The following is an 18,631-nucleotide window of genomic DNA, read 5'->3' on the forward strand; positions in this document are numbered from 1 at the left end:
AAGAGACTCCAAATTGTATTGTCTCTAGCAAAATGGAAAGTTATTTCTCTGTCATGTAACAACCCAGAGCCAGTAGACAGGCTCTGTTCCACACAGTTATCTGGATGCCTAGGCCAGTGGGGCAGCTCTGGCATCCTCAATGCATGGTTTCCAAGGTTACCTCAGTCATGGCCGTTTCGACCCAGCAGGAAGGAAAGGAAGGATGATGCAGTGCCAGCCCAGGAAGTGGCTACTTCTCACTTGGAGTTACATTCCACTGCCTGGTCACCTGATTACGCTTGGCTGCAGGGAGGCAGGGACTTGTAGTTTCTAGCCAGGCCCCATGTATTCCAGCCACAATCTAGCCACACGATGCTCACCATGCTCCAAGCTAAGGACAGCCTGCCTCAAACACTCGCCCTGAAAATTTGCAACTTGAGTGAGCGGCAAAACGTCTGAAAATGGTTGGAGCTGATTCAACCCAGTGGCAGCATCCTGAAGAGATCGTCCATTGATCTCTGCCACCTAGACTCGTGGAACTGCCTTCATTCCTATCTGGTTTTCCACCTTTCCCTATGGTGTGGCGGTTGCTGCTTAAGCTAACCAGAGTTGGTGTTCATTGCTTGCAAGAAAGATCCAGCCCACACAGTTACCTCTTTGTAACCGCCTACAGCTTAATAACAAAGATTTCTTGTGCGTCTGCTGTGCAGCAGACAGCAGTGAACAAAACTGACCGCAACCCTGCCCTCATGGAGCACGCCTTCACAGCCACCCCCTTCTGATTTCGAGCCAGCAAAACTGTTGGTTGCCAGGGCTCCCTCATCTCGGTTTCTTGGGTGCAGGCCTGACTGAAACTCCAGGTCAGACCCAGCAAGTTTCCCACAAGGGGGAGTGTGCAGGGAGGAGATGATCAATGCCATTTATGCTTTCCTTGGGCACTCTGGCTTTTCTTTTGCTTTTATGTTCGCTGTATGCAAGTGAATCCACTGCATCTTGCAAGGTGGTTATGCCCCGGTTAGGCAGGGATTTGACTAGTGCTCTGCAGCTCAGACAATTCCACCAGCTATAGGTAATTTTAGCAACAAGTTGGAATTTGCATATTAGCGGGCATCAGTGTATTACTTGGTGGTGAATCCAAATGAGAACTCCATCTACCTCCAGCCATTATTACACTCACCCAATACCAACAAGCATATTCAAAAACAGATGCCTTCATTAAGGTCTCCCCTTTACCTCATTGTCATGCAAATAGCCTGAGTCAAGGAATCTAAAAAGTGCTAGAGAGGTGACAGAAGAGCATCTTAAATAAGTGCCAATCAATGTTCAGAGCATCCCTTGATTCGTCGGGAGTTAGAGCAAAATACTACAGGATTCAGCCGGTGGGAACTTGCTGACACCAAATTATCTTTGAATACCCTCCAGTAATGTAAAAACCTCCCTCTTGCTACTTCTGTTAGTTCTTTGTAGGTTGTTGTGTTGGTTTTTTCCCCTACTTTTTCTTGGGGAGTGGAGGTGGGACGAAAGAAGAGGTGGGGCTTGGAAGGGGTTGTTAGCTGCAAATATTCCAGCTAATTAGCAGAGCGCTGGGGCCAGGCCCGCGGTGTGGGTGTCTGGGCTGTGTGGGAGCTGGGGGACCTGTGCACTTCATAATCACAGCCTAACAGGTTTCAACCCTAAAGAAACGTGATGGAAAGATAGCATGAATAATTCAATGAGCATGAGGTCCTGAACCCACATTTTCTCTCATAAAGGGGAAAGCCAGGAAGTTTCAAGCCTATCAGAGCTAAATCTCTCTCTTTCAGAGCTTCGTTACTAAGTGCTGTGTGGGTGTGGAAAGCCCTATTACCATGTAATTTTGTTGGGAGTTGACTTCCAAGAACCCTCTTTACTTTATATTCACATACACAAAAAAGCTCAAAATGCATTTTATTTCCTAACAATAGCCAATTAGGCTATAATTATTATAAAATACGGAATTTTAAGGCCTAGCGCCCAAGTGACTCCCCACGTCGCTCCTGTTCGTACGTGTGTATCTTCTTATTTATCGCTTTACCCATAATGAACTTTGAGATAAACAACAGAAAAAGTAATTTGTTTTTTTGACAATGCTGAACCTTTGAATAGAGAAAATCACACAGTTGAACACAGAGCGCAGTCCTGTGTGGTAAGTGGTATCCATGGCAACCAATAGATTTTTATGCTAAGTCTGGCCTTTAAAAACATTTCACGTTTACCACGGAGAAAAAGATGGCCTTGATTTAAAAATGATACAACAAGTATCTCGAATGGGCATGCTTTCTGTTCTGGGCTACAAATACAATTAAGAGGCATCTCATCGGCACTGAATCCCCTCAAAAGTATCCATGTCATCCTTGAGGAGCACCAAGGCCAGATTGAAAAAAAAGAAAGAGGTTGGACGTTTTGTATTCTGCTGCAGGGGCTGAGGCGTTTGTTTTTCACTTGTTCTCCTTGTATTTAACACCAGGAGTAAAAAATAGGGAGTAAAAATAGTACGGTGGCCTTTTATCTTAGTCTGTGATCATGGTGACAGTGAAAATATTATGGCCTGCTTATCTTGGGAGCAGCTCCAATCACACTCACTTATTATAACTTGAAATAATGGATGGAGAAATACCTACCATACCAGCTTCAGCCCGAGCACTCTAAATTTGTTTCTGTTCACATTTAGAAAGTTGGGTACCCAACATGGAATGCAGTTGTGGAAAAGAGAGGGTGTCGCCTTGATGGTATACTTGGATGAAACAAGAAAAGGCTGAGCCTCCTTCTTCTTTAAAAAGAAAAAAAGAGATTTGATCAATGATGCCTCAAAGGAAGGAAAAATAACAAATGTCTTCAGGAGGAGTTTGTTTTGCTGTGCTGTCTGTAAGTGCTTTGATAGCTTTCTTAAGATGGCATTTCTGTTTCCTTTTGCAAGACGGGTTGCCCTTTATTCTTCAAAATGGGATTATCTTCGTCATATCAAGAGTTAGAGAAACCTCGATGTACTTCCTCTGAAGGTATTTTCAGCTGGAGTGCTTTTGCAACTGATTGGTGTTATGGGCCGAATTGTGTCCCTCCACCCGCCACTCCCCCACCCCCCCCACCCCCAGCTCCTGCAAATTCTCATGTTGAAGCCCTAACCCACAGGACCTCAAAATGTGACTTTATTTAGAGATAGAGCCTTTGAAGAAGTGATTCTGTTAAAATGAGATTGTTAGTGTGTGTCCTAATCCAATCTGACTGGTGTCCTTATATGAAGAGGAAATTTGGACTCACAGAGATACACCAGGGGTGTGTGTGCACAGAGGGAAGACCACACATTGAGAAGGTGGCCATGTACAACCCAAGGAAAGAGGCTTCAGAAGAAATCAAACCTACTAACACCTTGCTCGTAGGCATCCAGACTCTAAAACTGTGAGAAAATTAATTTCTGCTGTGTTAGCCACCTAGTCTGTGGTCTCTTGTTACGGCCACCCTAGCAAACTAATACAACAGGCGTGGGGCTGGGGTGTTCTTTTACAAAAAGGACAGCTTCTCAGAAGTTGTGTTAATCAGTACATTGGAGGAAGAGGTCAGGGTTGAAGAAAGCATCTGCTGCTATACCTTCCCTAAGTGGTCTTTTTTTGGGGTGGGTGGTATTGCATACATAGCCCTCCTGCCTCCTCTGACTCACCATCCATATTAGTCAGTAGCAAACAGGACAGTGTTGTGATACCTCATGATTGGCTTTGATGAATCAAGGATAATTTCTGAGTCATCAACATTTCATCAACATTTCAGAAAGACAAAAGCTTACACTGCCTTCATACTGCCAAATACCTGAGAAGTGATGTAGTCTGGGGGTGGGGGTGCATCATGCCAGAAAGAAATGGTGGTGGTGTTGGTGGTGGTGGGGTGTACTTTGTTCCTTACATTCATAAGCTTTGCTTGACACCTGGGCCTCAGGCCCAGGACCACACATCAGCCACCGTCCCGAAGGTACGAGCCATTCATCTTTCTGAGATAATTTTCTTCTTTCAGTCCACAGAGAGCTCTGGGTTCTCTTTGGCCAGGGAAAGTATGTTGACTGTGTCGTATGCTGAAACATAAATCACTCTCTCTAGGCCTTGTTAACTTTTACTTATAAACTGTTTTAATGTAGAACTGCCTGGACCCCGTGAAAATAATGAGTGGTGACAGGTTTAGGATTAAAATCTTCTCAGGTAGTTAGGATGGTGAGTTAGGTTATAAATTGCTTTTAAAGAGCAGAGGCATGAACTATGAGCTTCATATGCTTACTCCAAATGGACACCAGTGAGGCAGCTGGGACAAGTATATGGTAGTAATTCATCTTAATTATTTGTCAGCAAAGCCATCGTAATAAGAGATGTCTTTCATTCTGATTAAAATGACCCTTGATAATCTCTAAAGGCTCTTGTCTGAAAAGCAACATTGAAAGGGAGAAGTTGAGTCTTTGAGATTTTATGTCTCAAGCAAGGAGACCTGCATCATAAAAAAATACACACACACACACACACACACACACACACACACACACACACACCAACAGGTATAAAGATATAACTCAAGTCTCCAATTATAGATGCACCCATAATTCTCTCAGATGACCTCATTTTCTTCAGTACCAGGGCATCAGTGGACTTACAGTTTCTCTCAAAATTTATCTTTTCTTAGGGCTCAGTGAACAGGCATGGTTATTTACTCAGAGGGAGGTGGGGCTTTGAGGAAGGGCCAGAACCTACCTTACAACCCGTATAGGATGCCTGGATTGTGTAATACGGAAGTTCAATGGGTATGCAAAGTAAACAGCAACTATCTCCAGCCATAGAGAAACAAACAATTTTCTCAGGGGGCTAAAAAGAATGTATGGCCATCAGGGGAATGAAACTTGAATGAGAATCTGGGCAAGAACCAGGGTGGACAATGGGTGGGGAGAGAGGCACAGACCCTACATCTCTAGAATTCAGGAGTCTAATGATCCCATCCCTCCTGAAGCTTAGAACTTCTCAGCTTGGGGAACTCACAGGAGATCACACACAGGCACTCTAAGAGGTCAGACTAATGGAATCTTTTATTCATTTATTCTTTCAACAAGCAGTGATTGAATGCCTATTGTGTGCCAACAGTATTCCAGGGGCTGGGATACTTCTATGAACAAAACCTACAAAAACCTATCGCCTCATGAAATATACGTTCTAGGGGGGTCCGTTTCTTCACATCAACCCTCATCCATCAAATGGGACAACAGCTACTTATGTGGTTTGTTCCTTGAGACAAGAGCTGTCTGGGAAGGTTAGCCTCTGACAGCTGGGAAAATGCTTGCCAGGAAGTGAGATAGAGGGGTAGCTGCCTCAGAGTCACACATCCTCTTCTAGCCAACCTTCTGGGTGCAGAAGCCTTTTTGCACCTTAGAGAAGCTCTACAATTCAATAGCATTTCACTAAGATGTTTCTGACTCTTAGAACATGTAACTATAGTTACAGACAAACTGCGTTACAGGGCTTCAGAGAACCATCTGCTAGACTTTAATTTGCTTCTCAGGACTGAAAGGATTATAAATCATGCAATAACACATCTAGCAACATTCTTTCCTACATATTTGCACCTTTAAAAAAAAAATCAAATGTAGTAGTATCATATTACTTTACCATTCTTTTCTTGGTAAAGTCCTTGCCCAGGATTTCTCACTGATGGACTGAAGTAAAATGGAATCTCACTAATACAATGCATGATTTTACTAAAGGACACCGTAGGCAAATATAATTTGAAATACTTTTCCACAGGAATTTTTAACAGTTGTTTTTCCTCTATTAAATTTCTAAGACTATGTCTATGTAATTCCAAAGAGTCATTAGACTCTCAGACTCAGAGTTGAGGGATCTACAGCATGAACATCCAAGGCCCACGGGTAAAATTGCACGGGAAAGGCAAGACTTCCAGCCCACTGTCGTCAGGAAATGCACTTAGGTTGTATTTCTAATAATCAGATCCTCCATTTAGCAAACATTGGTGGAGTGTCTGTATTGTGTCACGCCTAGTTTCCCTCCAGGAGCTCCCAATTTAGTGGAGGGGAAACAGGTGAAATTCCATAACATAGGATATGTTATAAAGAAGTATATTTCAAGGTACCTTGGATGGACAAAAGTAGGAGCCCTTAACTCTGCCTGGCACATACTTTCCAGAGGTGAAGATGCTCGTACTTCCTTAAAGAATTCCCAGCAACTACAAACATGATATGTGAAAGTCAGAGGGGAAGGAAAGAGCATGAGACATACTTGCAACTGCAAGCACCTCAGCAAGGCTGGAGCCCAGGGTTCATATGAGAGAGTGATGAATGATGAAACTAGAAATACTGAGCAAGGACAGCTCATAGTCTTTTCAACTATACTAGGGGATTTGGACTTGATCTTAAAGATAACAAGCAGCCTTTGGAGGAAAGTTACTTTCTTCTGATTCACCTACACTTGCGCACTCCATCCTCTCTAAAATAATGCAATTCCAAGATGGTGCACTTTGTGCCCATGAGACAGAGGGAAGATAATGTATCCGAGGACCAACATTGCCCTTAGCTTCATGGATCCATGCCTTTAGCAGTTGCTTTGACTTGGAAAAATAGTGTAGTGATCTAGGAAAGAAGAGACCTTATCAGGGAAAAGGAGTCAAAGGAGACATTGGTCCCAAGTCAGGAGTTTGAAAACCAAAGTCTGGGACAAGTGAGTGAGTACCTTTCTGATCTCAGAGACCTGAGGTTCCTGCATATATGGCCCATTGACCCAGACTATATCTCTTAGGACAGTCCCTAAACCATATATACAGTATGTAACTTATAAGACAAAAGCTATGGGTAGGAAAGAGGGCCTACTGCCAACTAATACATTCTGGTTTTTTGTGGGGTTGTTTTTTTTTGTGTTTTTTTTTTTTTTTTTTTATTTCTCTCTACCCCTTGGCACTTTTAGAACAAGTCATATAAAGAATAATGTCCAGGAAATATTTTTCTTTAGATCTTGCCCAAACTACTTTCAGATGTGATGAGATGGCATTCTGCCTTATTTAACAAGCCTGGAAATGAGAAGTAAATGAGTCGATATGATTGGAGAATTTTGAAACCCTTTCTTTAAATGGCACTCATTTCTTTTATAGTCTGGATGGGATGAAATTTAGCAAATCAAACTTGCCTTTCGATGTGGAGAAGATTGGAATCTGTTGACTGAACATTTCTACTTGGACTCTCATAGTTTTACCTCAAGCATCCATCAATTGCTCTGGGTGCTTTAAGCTTTCCTTTAACTGCCATTGCTGACTTTCACCACAGAGAAAGTCCACCAACAGTGCTGTGGAGAGAGGAGCTGTTGGTGAATTGGAAAGGATCCTGTCAGTTCTCCCAGTTCCATTCTGGGCTCTGACAGTGTTTTGATTTGCAGAGTGGGACAAAGCACTTAACCTTTGTGTCTCCAAAAGCAAATGATGAATTCTGCCCCACTTACAGTGTTTATTAACAGATGGGAGTAGCACATGATTAACTGCTTTGTTCCCTCATTTCTTTGACCTTAAGATGCCTGCCTCCTGAGGGGTTGCTATGCAGAGATATGTAGCATGCAGAGCCTCAGAGGAGGTGAACAGCACATGCTGGATGATGATAATGATGATGATGAAACTCACTTGACTTCTCAGCAAATGCCAAACTCCCCACAGGATGACACATGTGGAAGGTGAGCCAGGTCTAGTGTGGCGTGCTGGAAAAAGCTGTATGAAGTGGAAGAGAAAGTGAGGGTTTACCAAAGTGGAACATACCCCTACAGTCACGATAGCAAAGCTACTGATAATAGGTAAATTGGTTCAAAACCAAATGGCAGGTCAGAGCTTTGAGGAGTTACTAGAGATTAAATCAGCTAAGTGCTGTTGACACTTGGCCACTAAGCCCAGTGGGGATTCTTTGACCTGGTAAAAACACTCATTCTCAATATCTTGGCAGTTGAGGAGAGAAGCAATGGAGTCATGGAGAGCCTACGCCTCTTTTCCATTTGCTTTATGAACCTGTTTTTCTCATTGTTCCCAAAGTTTTCCATGGAGCAGCAAAGGGCATTACATTATCCCCAGTGCCTGATAAGATGAACTACAATTCTCTGTATTTGCATATATCTCTGAGTCCATATGAAATTAAGGAAAAGATGTAGAACTTTCTTGAAACCAGCATTTTCCAAAATGTGTTCCACAGAATACTAGCTTCCTAGATGCTCTTCAAATTAGAATTCCTTGATCAAGAAAGTTTAGGAACTGCTTTCAAAAATGACTTCTCGATGCTGGGGATACTGTGATGAACAAGTCCTTTCATGCCTGCACTCTCATTGGTCAAGGCGTGAGGTGAGGTCAGAGGAAAGGCAGAGCGGGGTCATGTAAGGTCTTGCAGGCCATCGTAAGGACTTTGGTTTGTGTTCTGATTAGAACAGGCAGTTATTGGAAGGTTTTAAGCAGCTTTTGTCCAGTACGTAGAAGAATATTAAAGTCTCTGGAACTTCTGAGAGGAAGAAATCTGTAAAGCTTTGTTTAATCCGGTTATTCGAAATTATTTGACTTCTAATACCTATTAACACACTGAGAAACACAATTTTGAACTTAAGAGAAGGATTCCTTTGCCCCATTTGATGTTCTTGCCCATTAAGTCCCTCTAATGTTGAGCTGCTGCTCCTGGCACAGGGCTTTCACTGCAAAATTATTCCAATTTTTAGCGTTGGCCACTTCTATGCCTCTCCCTACTCCTCTTCAAATGTTGTGTTATTGTTATTTGAATACATTTATTTCTTCCATTACATTAGATTGAGTAAGTTAGCCACTATAATTAATAGACCTAGAAAGTATATACTGGCTCAGATACTGTAGAAATATATTTCCTGTTGATGTCATCACAGAGGGCAGGTGAATAAGTCAGCAGCTGTCCTTTGTCCACACAGTCATTCAGGGACCCTGGCTGATGGAAGCTTTGCCATTTTCAATCCATGGTTTCCCATGTTGCCCTGAAACGCATCTTTATTCTGCTTAGACAGTAGAAGAAGAGAGTATCAAAAAGTGAACATATGCATGTGTGTGGTGAGAAGGAGGGATTTATGGGCCAGGGCTGGAAGACACCCAATGCTTCTCACATTTAGAACTAGGAATAGTCACATGACTCCACCTAGGTGCAAGGAAGGTAGGAAATGCCAAGCCTGGATGTGCAGCTGCCTCCCAGTGACGTCCAACACTATGGAAGGGTCGCTTGCAGTCTGTCGGACAGCTCCCCATTTCTGCTCTGCGCCTAATCTACGACTAGCTCTTTGAAAGAAGGACTATAAGTTTTCATGCATTCATCTTTGTTAGTTTCATAAATATATTATGGTGCTGGCATAAAACAGATGTCCAATAAATGTAGTTTGAAATAAGCAGCAGTACTTCAAAAACTTAAATATCTCTACCAGAAGGATGGAAAGAGTTGAAGCCATCATCAGAAAACAGAACAAGGCAGATGTCATGGTATTTCAGTTCCAAAAAGATAAACATTTGCAGCGAAAGTGGTCAAATTTGAAGTTTAATTTCTCCCATGATTTATAGAAAGGAGGCCATAAGCAAAGCAGAGGTGACTTAAAAGACGAATGAGATTTTTTTAGAGGCTTATCTGCAAGTGAGGAAAGTTTCTTCTATATTTCTTCCTTGCATTTTTGGCCTGGAACCTCACAAAGCAACCTGAATGCTGTCAGACATTTTCTGGGTCATAAATCACACTGAGGCATGGTGAACACTAAATCAATAGAGTCTCTAATTTTTGAAAAAGTGGGAAGGTGCTTATGTAACCATGCTGGGGAAAGGGAAGGCCATTGGCAGCTTGCCTTGTTTATCCTGAATTGAATTCACGCTTGGAGGCCTCTCTGCTCCTGGGAAGCCCTTTTGCTCAGATAGCACTGAGGAAAATGCTGAAACCTGCAGTCCTCGGACACCCAATTTCCCCACATTATCTTGTTCTAACCATAGTTCATTGTGCAATTGGAACTGACTGCGGAGAGGTGTTTACAGTGTCGCACCTCGGAGCACTGCTAACATTTTCTCTTCTGTAAGAGTGGGAAGAGGTGGGAGCTTGACCAGAGGGAACATTTATCATCTGGAACACCTTCCCTCCCAAATATGATCGTCATGCCTCTTCAGAGAAATAAAGCACTTGGGGTGCTAATTTTGCAGGACCCAGACATTTTCAATTCCTAACCTTTCACACCCCCATGATATGACCTTAAAGCAAAGGACATCTGAGCAGAAACTTCAGTCCTCTAAGCTTCTCTGTCGATCTTATTTATTATCTACATCCAAAGACAGCTGGATGCGCTGGGCTTTCTGTATCAAAAAAGTGAGGGTGAAACTATGTTTTTCTTTTCAGCAGAACCGAAGTGGGGAGAGGCCCTGTCAGTGTAATACTCCAAATACATGGTCCATTGAACCAGTCCAGTAAATTTCAACAGGGCTGGACATCAAAACCGCCCTTCACGGACCAGGGAGAGTTAAGTGAGAGAGATGTAAAAAGATATGACATAAATGATCAGAGCAATAAAATTCACGGCTCAATTAGTCAGTCGGAGAGGCAGGAGGTGAAAGGAATTGGTGGTTGAGGAAAAGTGTGTATTTGCTCTGCAGGGATCCTATTTATTTCTGTGTCACCCTAACCCAGTTGGCTCCACTGCAGAACTCAGGCGAGTTGTTAATTTCACAGGAGGTGCACCTACCTCACTCCCCCCGGCTTCTTGTGACTTTAAAACTATACCCAGTTACACCAAGGATATCCATCATCCTATGCAAATCATGCCTCTGTTTTCATGGCAATAGGAAAAAATGGCACTGCTCCTACTCCAACTATTGCTGGTAATTTGGTTTTGTTTTTGTTTTCATTTTCCCAATCTACTGTTACAGGATACACTGAAAGCAAAAATCCTTCAAGATCCATTTGACAACTGCTAGAAACCTATATGAATATATGTTTTCATAGGTTTAACAGTCTACAAGCAAGGCCTGATATTAGGCATTTCGGACAGCCGCTCCTGGCCTGACCCTGGAGGGTGTTCTAGGAAATCCAGAACTCGGACAAAACTAGCTTTGCCCCAGAAAATTTGGGCTGTCATCGAGAAGGAGCAATTTATACTTGGAGGAACTGGTGTATGCTAATAACCACTTTTGAATTTTTCCAATCTGGTCTGAATTAGCTCTAGTACTGCCAAGGTCTAGCTACCTAATGAGAACAATTATTTCTGGATTTCAATTAAATTGAAGAAGTATTTTATTTGTTTTTATTTGCAATTTTTTCATTATAAAAGTAATATAGCCACATTATAGAGAAGAGGAAAAATATATTGGAAAAAAAGGCTTCCGTAATCCCCTGCCCTAACCAGACCACTGCATCAATCTTCATGTAACTGAGTAATATTCAAGGAGCACCTACAATGGTAGATGCAGTGTGTTGGGACAAGCGACTACAGCAACACAAGCATGACGTAAGAGGCTTGTGGCCTAAGTGACAGGGCCCTCCGTACATGTGCTTATGACGCAAGTAAGAGAATGGGACAGTGCATGATACAGTCCCAAGACTGGGCTAGGACGTCAGAGGGAAGAAATGAATAAGGGCTAGCAGTCAGGGAGAGCTCCACAGTGGTCATGGGAAATGAGTAGTAGTATCTTAAATGATGGACACATGTGATGGGGGAGAGGATGCAGGATCCTCATGGGGGTGGAAGGAGTATAGGGTGATGGATCCTGGAGAGAACTAGGAAATGAACGTAGCAGCCTGTTTGTAAGACATAAAGGATTTGGCTGAAGGATTTAAATGGGGAAAAGTCAGATACACGATTTGGTCGAAAGTATGAGCCCTTGTAGCATAGCCTCAAAAGTCCTTATGAGAAGAGATTATCTTGTTCACCAACGCAGTGTTTGTCACATTGTAGGCACTTAATAAATTATTGTTATTGTTCTATTACTCACTGACGTACATCTATTCACCCACGCAGTGTCTGGAATCGAGGAAATGCTCAATCAATATTTTGTAACTGAATAAATCAATGAAAGGGTGGGGTCAGATTATAGAAGGTCTTGCAAGTCTTGCAAGAATCTTCAAATTCAAGGATAAAGAGAGACTTACTATTGTGCTTCTTGCGTTAGGGTTGGGGGAGGGACAAAATGAGACCAGCACTCTCGAAAGGTGAATGTGGTAGCAGAGTGCATAGAAGAGAAGGGGAGAAGGGGGGCTTGGAGGAAGGGAGAGCCCTTAGGAAATTATGATAATCGAGGAGAGGATGTTTGAAAGGCTGGAGGAATCCTTTCACAGGGGAAAAGCAAAGGAATGGAGAGAGATGAAGGAGGAAGAAGACTGAAGAATAAGTGGATTGCAGGAGAATGGTCTGGGAGAAGGCAAAGTCCAAGCTCTCTTAAAAGCCTTGAACTTGGAAATCTGAGAGCATCAAGGGGGGAAAGTGGGCCATCAAAAGTGCTTTCTCTTGGCAGGGGAAGCAAGTAGTCCATTTTGAACTTGTTAGGTTCAGAGTGACATTGGGACATTGAGCCCAAATTGCTGGGCCATGAGATTATAACTAGGTTGGTTTTAGTGGCACTCTCTAGACCAATGGTCTTCAAACATTTTTCATCATACGTCTTTGTCAACAAAAAATTTTTTTGCCACTATTTATTATTGTTACTTATTAGATTATATGCATATATTACTGTACTACATGTTAGATACATTATAAACTATACATAAACATTGAAATTAAAAATAAAGAAAGGATAAAGATGAAAAAGATGGTATTTTAAAATATTTTGCTAACGTGACATCATCTTGAATAATCTTAAAATATTTTGGTTAGTCTCTTCACAGACCTTTTTATGATTTTTTTTTTTTTTTTTTAACCTTGAATGCAGCTGATGGAAAGCTTGGATCTGGAGTAAAAGTGTCAGCTCCACTGTTTTCTTATTGTTCGCTTGTGCTTATATCAGTAGGAAAAAGAATGGGATTTTGAGAGGAGAGCCAGTTCTTTCCTTGGAAGCGGAAGAAAGGCTGAGGGTTCCATAGGATGATCCAATCTTCTTGGCAAGAGGAAGGCGAGAGGTTAACCACTGAGCTTGATGGGTGGGAGTGGACTTGGGGCTGAAGGAGAGACTGCAGGGTCTGAAACAATTGCCGTCCTCTTAGTGTTAACTAGAGAATCAATGAGGGATCACGAAAGGGATTGCTTATCTAGAGCGGAGTTAAAGTTGGATTTCTCCTCAAGAAAGCCATAAAGAGCTGGAAAATGTCCAGAGGAGAAGAACTAAAATGATCAAGGAAATGTGATTTTGGAGGAGAAGCTAAAATGATTGGAACTCTTCAGCCTGGAAGCAGAAAGACTGAGCAAGATGTAATCAAAGGGTTTATATTATGAAGGGGACAGAGGAAGAGGAGGAGACAGTCCGGCTCTCTGAAACTTGTGAAACTGTACAAAGGAGCACATCCTGAAACCTGAAAGAGGTAGTTTTAAGATAAAGAACCAAACTGCTACTTTCTATAGCAGGTTCATTATTGGCAGGAGGTATAGCATAAGTGCAAATATAAATATAGCAGGAAACTGACATCTGAGAGTGGATTTTCAAAAGTTTGTAAGACATTCAATGTAAATAAACAAGGATTTTGCATGGTTGAAGGCAGAGTGAAAAAAAGGATGTGGTTTTGAGACAGAGAGACCTAATTTTAAACACTTTTACTAGCTGTAGTCTATTGTTCATTCAACCACTGTTTATTGAACACTTACTATGTGCCAGGCCTGAGCTATATAACAGGTTCTAGTTGCAAATGAAACTGCTGTGGTCCCTGCCCTTAAAGAGTTTACAGTCTAGTGGGGAAGACAGATACCAAGTAAATGATTGCAAAAACAATTATTTAAATTGTAGTTTTGATAAGTGCCTCCAAGGACAAGCACAAGGTGCTATGTGAGTGTCTGGGAGAACCAGCCTGATCTGGGGTGGGAAAGGATGGTTTCCTCGAGGGACTGATATTTGAAATTGACATGATCACTAAGAATCATGTAAAGAGCAAGTAAAGAGGAGGAGAGGAGAGTTCTGGGCAGAAGTAAAGGCCCTGAAGCCAACAAGTTCCTCCCCGTTCTGAGCCTCAGTTTCCTCATCTGTACTAAATGGTGGTGGTGGTTCACACCAGGCCACTACATGCATTCACTACCTGCTGTGAGGGTTGGCTGCCAATAGCTCAGAGCTGCCCCTTTAGAGAACTTGCTCTCTGCCTGCAGAGCCACATAACCTGGAAATACCTGGAAGGTTATGGTACCCCCATCCTACCCTCACTCTTTGCAGTAGGAAGGGGTGCTGGCGGCCCACAGCGAAGGACTGACTGATAGAGGTTACAGAAGGCCAGCCCCTTCCCTGACACTGTCATACTTCAGAGCATGTGGGATTTCGCGGAGTCTGGGCTTCAACTGATCCCCACTCTTTGCTTCCCTGCCTCTCCTGCCTCATGCTGGGGCCGTCACTTCCTCACAGGGCTTCTCTCCTGTGTGCTCTCTCCATCTCATCACTTACACACGAATCTCCATCTCAGGCTTTGCTTCCGGGACGGTTGCCTCCCATGAAATAATGGATGTAAAGGACTTGGACCCTGTATGGATAGTCGTGCCGTGGAGAAGCTTGGGGCTGGAAGCCCAGAGAGCTGGCACGGGGAGTGCTGGGGAGCAGTCTTCACATGTCCCTTCCTCCAGATAACCGAGTACCTCGTTTTGTGCAAGGACATGAACCATCCTGTTTACAATGCACATCCACACCCACCATCTAGTTCGGCTCTGAAAACAACCCCTTAAGTGGGAAGGAGATGGGATTCTCCCCCACCTCCCTGGCCAGAGGAGGAAGGCTAGACTTGGAGCGGTGAAGTGACTTGCTCAAGCTAATTCGTTGGTCTTGCTGGGACTCAGAGCTGTGACCCTGGTCACCATGCTCTTTCATCTCCACACAGCCATTCTCCCTCTGTTGGTTGGTGCCCCTAGAAAGACCAAGAAAGATTGAGATGGAAGATTTGCCTGACTTGCTATGGTATTTTGATGCTTTTGTGGATCTGCTTTCATGATCATAGCTAATTTGACCTTGAGGGCAAACTTGTTGATGGTGGAAATACACAAACCACGTTTCAGAATGTGTATCTGGGGGATTTTTTTCCTAAACTTAATGATATGTGCTGGCTTCCTTTTATCTGTGAGATTCACCCCCCCCTCACCGCCCCCTTCTTCAAGCACAAAAAGCAGAAAATCTTTCAGGATTCAATTAGTACGTAAAAAATCTAAGGGGAAAAGTAAGTGAAATGGTTTGGGTATCATTTCAGTTAGGGAATTAAGGAGATCTTAAAGAGCCGTGGCCTCTCAGGCAAGTTTGCTGAAAGGGGCTGAATGATTCCAGAGTCCCACCCATTCTTCCCACCCATTCTCCCCCTGTGAGCTTTGAATAAGAGGGCAGAGTAACCTTGCCAGTAACCTGTCTGGTCCTGACATTCCACAGACAGAATGAAGGATGCTTTGGCATTTGTGTGGTAGCCTCTGGATTTTTCTTTTTTGGCCTCCAAGTGCATGGAAACAGGACTTCCATTGCTCGAGAGTTAAGTTCCTTCAGCAGCTTATTCTTCATCTGAAGTCACAATCCTCTTTGGGAAAGCAATTGCTTATTGTGTGCAGGGTTTTGCAGTTACATACTAAGGATTATGCCTCTATTTGGTGAGTAAGAAGCAGTGTCAGGAGAACGCTTAAGCACCAAAGGCCCAGTTTTGATGAAAGCGTTCCTCCTGGCAATGAATAAGAGAAGGAACAGTAAAATCTCTGAGCGGTTATAGGTGGGAGACTTGTTAATGACTACTTTAACCAAATGTGGCCTATCGTTTTATTAATTGAGCATCGCAGTGTGTTTCTGCCCTGTAGACTGGGGCACCCTGGTTATAATTGAGCTTAATGGTTTTATGAAACTATTTGTCCCCTTTCTTTTTATCACATCATTCTTACCATAAACATAATCCCTGCGCGGCCTACCTTAGAGGTGACAGTGAAGAGCAAATGACAAAAGGTGCTTTGCCAGAAACCACTACGTATCTGCAAGGTCTTATTATCATGTGTGGCCACACTCTGCCCCCACAAAACAGCGAGTCCACAGCATGAGTCATTTCCACGCTCCTGAGTGCCGGCGTCTTGACATGGTTCTGAACAAGCACTGTTTTATTTCAACATGTGCGCAAACCTGACCAGAAGAACACTCATGAAATATTAACTCACCAAATTTAACCCAGGATGCAAAGAGTGGGAAAATTACAAATCTCATAATGTTGATCATTCAGTGTCTTTCACAACTGTTTAATTTTTCATGTAAGCTGTGTGTTTGCAAGCAGAGCACGTTGGCCTGAGGAAGTTAACTTGAGCGTCGCACGGCTGCTCGGAATCTGTACGTGTGCTTTACTGGACCTGTGCTCATCTTTACTCAGAGGAGGGAGGTCCGTGCTCCCATGTGGCTCTCTGAGTTCATTCACCCTGCAAAGCAGTGCGTCCTAGTCCCAGAGAACCCCTTTTTCTGATGGCCCACCATAGCTTCCAGCCAAGAGACATTTTGATTATCTGCCTTGCTTTGGTTTGGAAATACACCTTAGAGTTTTCCTTAGAACACTTTCCTTAGAGTGTTCTAAGGAAAAGAACTCCAACTCCACCCTGCAAGTGTGCGACTCCACCAGGCCAGCTAGGCTTCACAACCAATAAAGAGATGGACCCGGAAGTACGTATATGTCACTCCTACTTAGGCCCATTTGCAATGGAATGTAATCATGTTTTTCATGAGGGGAACAGGTGCACTGTTGTGCCTTTAGTAAGAAGGTTTATATTTCATCTGCATTAATGTGAATTTTAAGCCATTTCCAGCTCTTATTAGTTCCCATGGGTCATTTTTCGAAGTCAATAGTGAGTGCTCATTTATCTGAAAGCCCGTGGACAATGCTCGAATTGCTCGAATAGCTGTGTTTTTCTGCATACTGATGAGTAGGAATCATCTTAATGATGATTCCGAGCACCACGCGAGATCCTGTGCCTGTGGGGCCATCAAGGTCTAAATCACGCTCACCACAGGCTTACGGTAAACTGTGTGTGATTTTGTTATAATCCATTGCAAAACAGATAACCTTTGTTGATGTATAAGTAACACCTGGTTAGATAAAACATCAACCAACAATCCTATTATCCCATTCTCAAATAAGAAAAAAAAATAACTGACATCTTTCAAATATAGAAGCTAAGAGAGCCACTATTAAAACAAATCAGGATTTTGGGTTTTAATGGACGTACTCATGATGAAGATGCAGCCCCACTTATATTAAGTGACACAAATGTGTACAAACACATAACCACTTATGAGTGTACAAATTGTGGTCGATGGAGGGCAGTCAATTTGCCACTTGCCCACAGCGAGAGAGTCAAGAGGTGGCTCAGGCCACGACTCTGATAAAAAAACCCCAAGAAGGCATATTATTATGAGGCTTTATCCCCAACCCATAGGAGCAAACCAAGTCCCTCCTCTTTATAGAAATACCGTTGCTCCACTGGGCAGCTCTGCAGGCTGGTCTCTATGGAGTTTTCACCCCGCTCGTATGTGGACAGGTCGTAATGGCAGCTGAGCCCCTTGGGTTTAGGATGACTTGTGTCAGACCCACATCCTCGGGGGAACTGGTAGTTCAGCAGGTGTCATGGTTGTCCTAGGTAACAGAGTATGTCTGTTGAGTTTCCATAACCATAGAATACTGGTTAAGTGCATGACCAGGTTTAAATTTTCTTGATTGCATTTACCAGCCGTTAAATTACCACCGTCAAATTGGGTAACTGCTCTAAACCTCTGTTTCCTCATTAGCATCACAAAGATGATCGTGCTACCAATGTCTACTCACAGAACAGCTGTGAATTAGAGACAACGTATGTTATGTCTTGGGCACAGTTCCTGGCACATAGTAAACCTTCAATCTTGAGTGACAATTATTTTTATCTGACAACCTTCCACAATCATATATATATATAATATGTGTAATATATATATATATATATATATATATATATATATAATATGTGTATTATATATATATATATATATAGCTATATCTATTATACACACACACACACACACACACACATGCAGGCTTCCGTTATCCTTATTGATTTAATAACCTAAAAGCATTTTTCACTCATTATTATAATAGCAATCATTATTGCAATTACTGTTTGTTCATGAGACCTCACATTATTGTAATTATTATTTTAATCGTGCTCTGACAAATGTCACCAATAACTACCAGCCATTAGTTGTCATTAATAATTACCAACTCCATGACATCCCACCTCAGTGCTCAGGATAAATGAGTCTTTGTTTATTCGTATGAAGGGCCAGCCATAAGTGAAGGATTTCTCTCCATTAAACAAACAAAAAAACTCCCTCACAATGTTCAAGGTGAGTTTGTTTTCCGCTCTGAACTAAACACAATAACTGACTAAATTTAATGTTTGCTGTAAAACATCTGAAAAGACCATATTCTGAAGAAAAACGTTTCAAGGCTATGAGGCATGTGTGCAGTCATCAGCACGGGGCAGGAATATGCCGCCCACTGTTT

General features: G+C 42.6%; 2 long non-coding RNA genes across 4 annotated transcripts in view; one reads left to right on the forward strand and one right to left on the reverse strand.

Annotated features, from left to right (window-relative positions):
• Positions 1-18,631, forward strand: part of LOC141572740 (uncharacterized) — a 182,998-nt gene that overhangs the window by 124,574 nt on the left and 39,793 nt on the right. The gene's annotated exons all lie outside the window — the stretch shown is intronic.
• The window catches only part of LOC141572738 (uncharacterized), a 40,182-nt gene that overhangs the window by 17,505 nt on the left and 4,046 nt on the right, over positions 1-18,631 (reverse strand). The window contains exons 2-3 of one of the 3 annotated variants that reach the window (XR_012498185.1): positions 17,566-17,728; positions 7,639-7,722 (exon numbers count right to left, since the gene is read on the reverse strand). The exons of 1 other annotated variant lie outside the window; for it this stretch is intronic. This is a non-coding gene — a long non-coding RNA (uncharacterized LOC141572738). The remainder of the gene's footprint in view (positions 1-7,638; positions 7,723-17,565; positions 17,729-18,631) is intronic. One more of the 3 variants, XR_012498186.1, reaches the window with a different exon arrangement.

Source organism: Rhinolophus sinicus, linkage group LG07 (genome assembly GCF_036562045.2).
Source record: "Rhinolophus sinicus isolate RSC01 linkage group LG07, ASM3656204v1, whole genome shotgun sequence".
NCBI classification, from domain to species: Eukaryota; Metazoa; Chordata; class Mammalia; order Chiroptera; family Rhinolophidae; genus Rhinolophus; species Rhinolophus sinicus.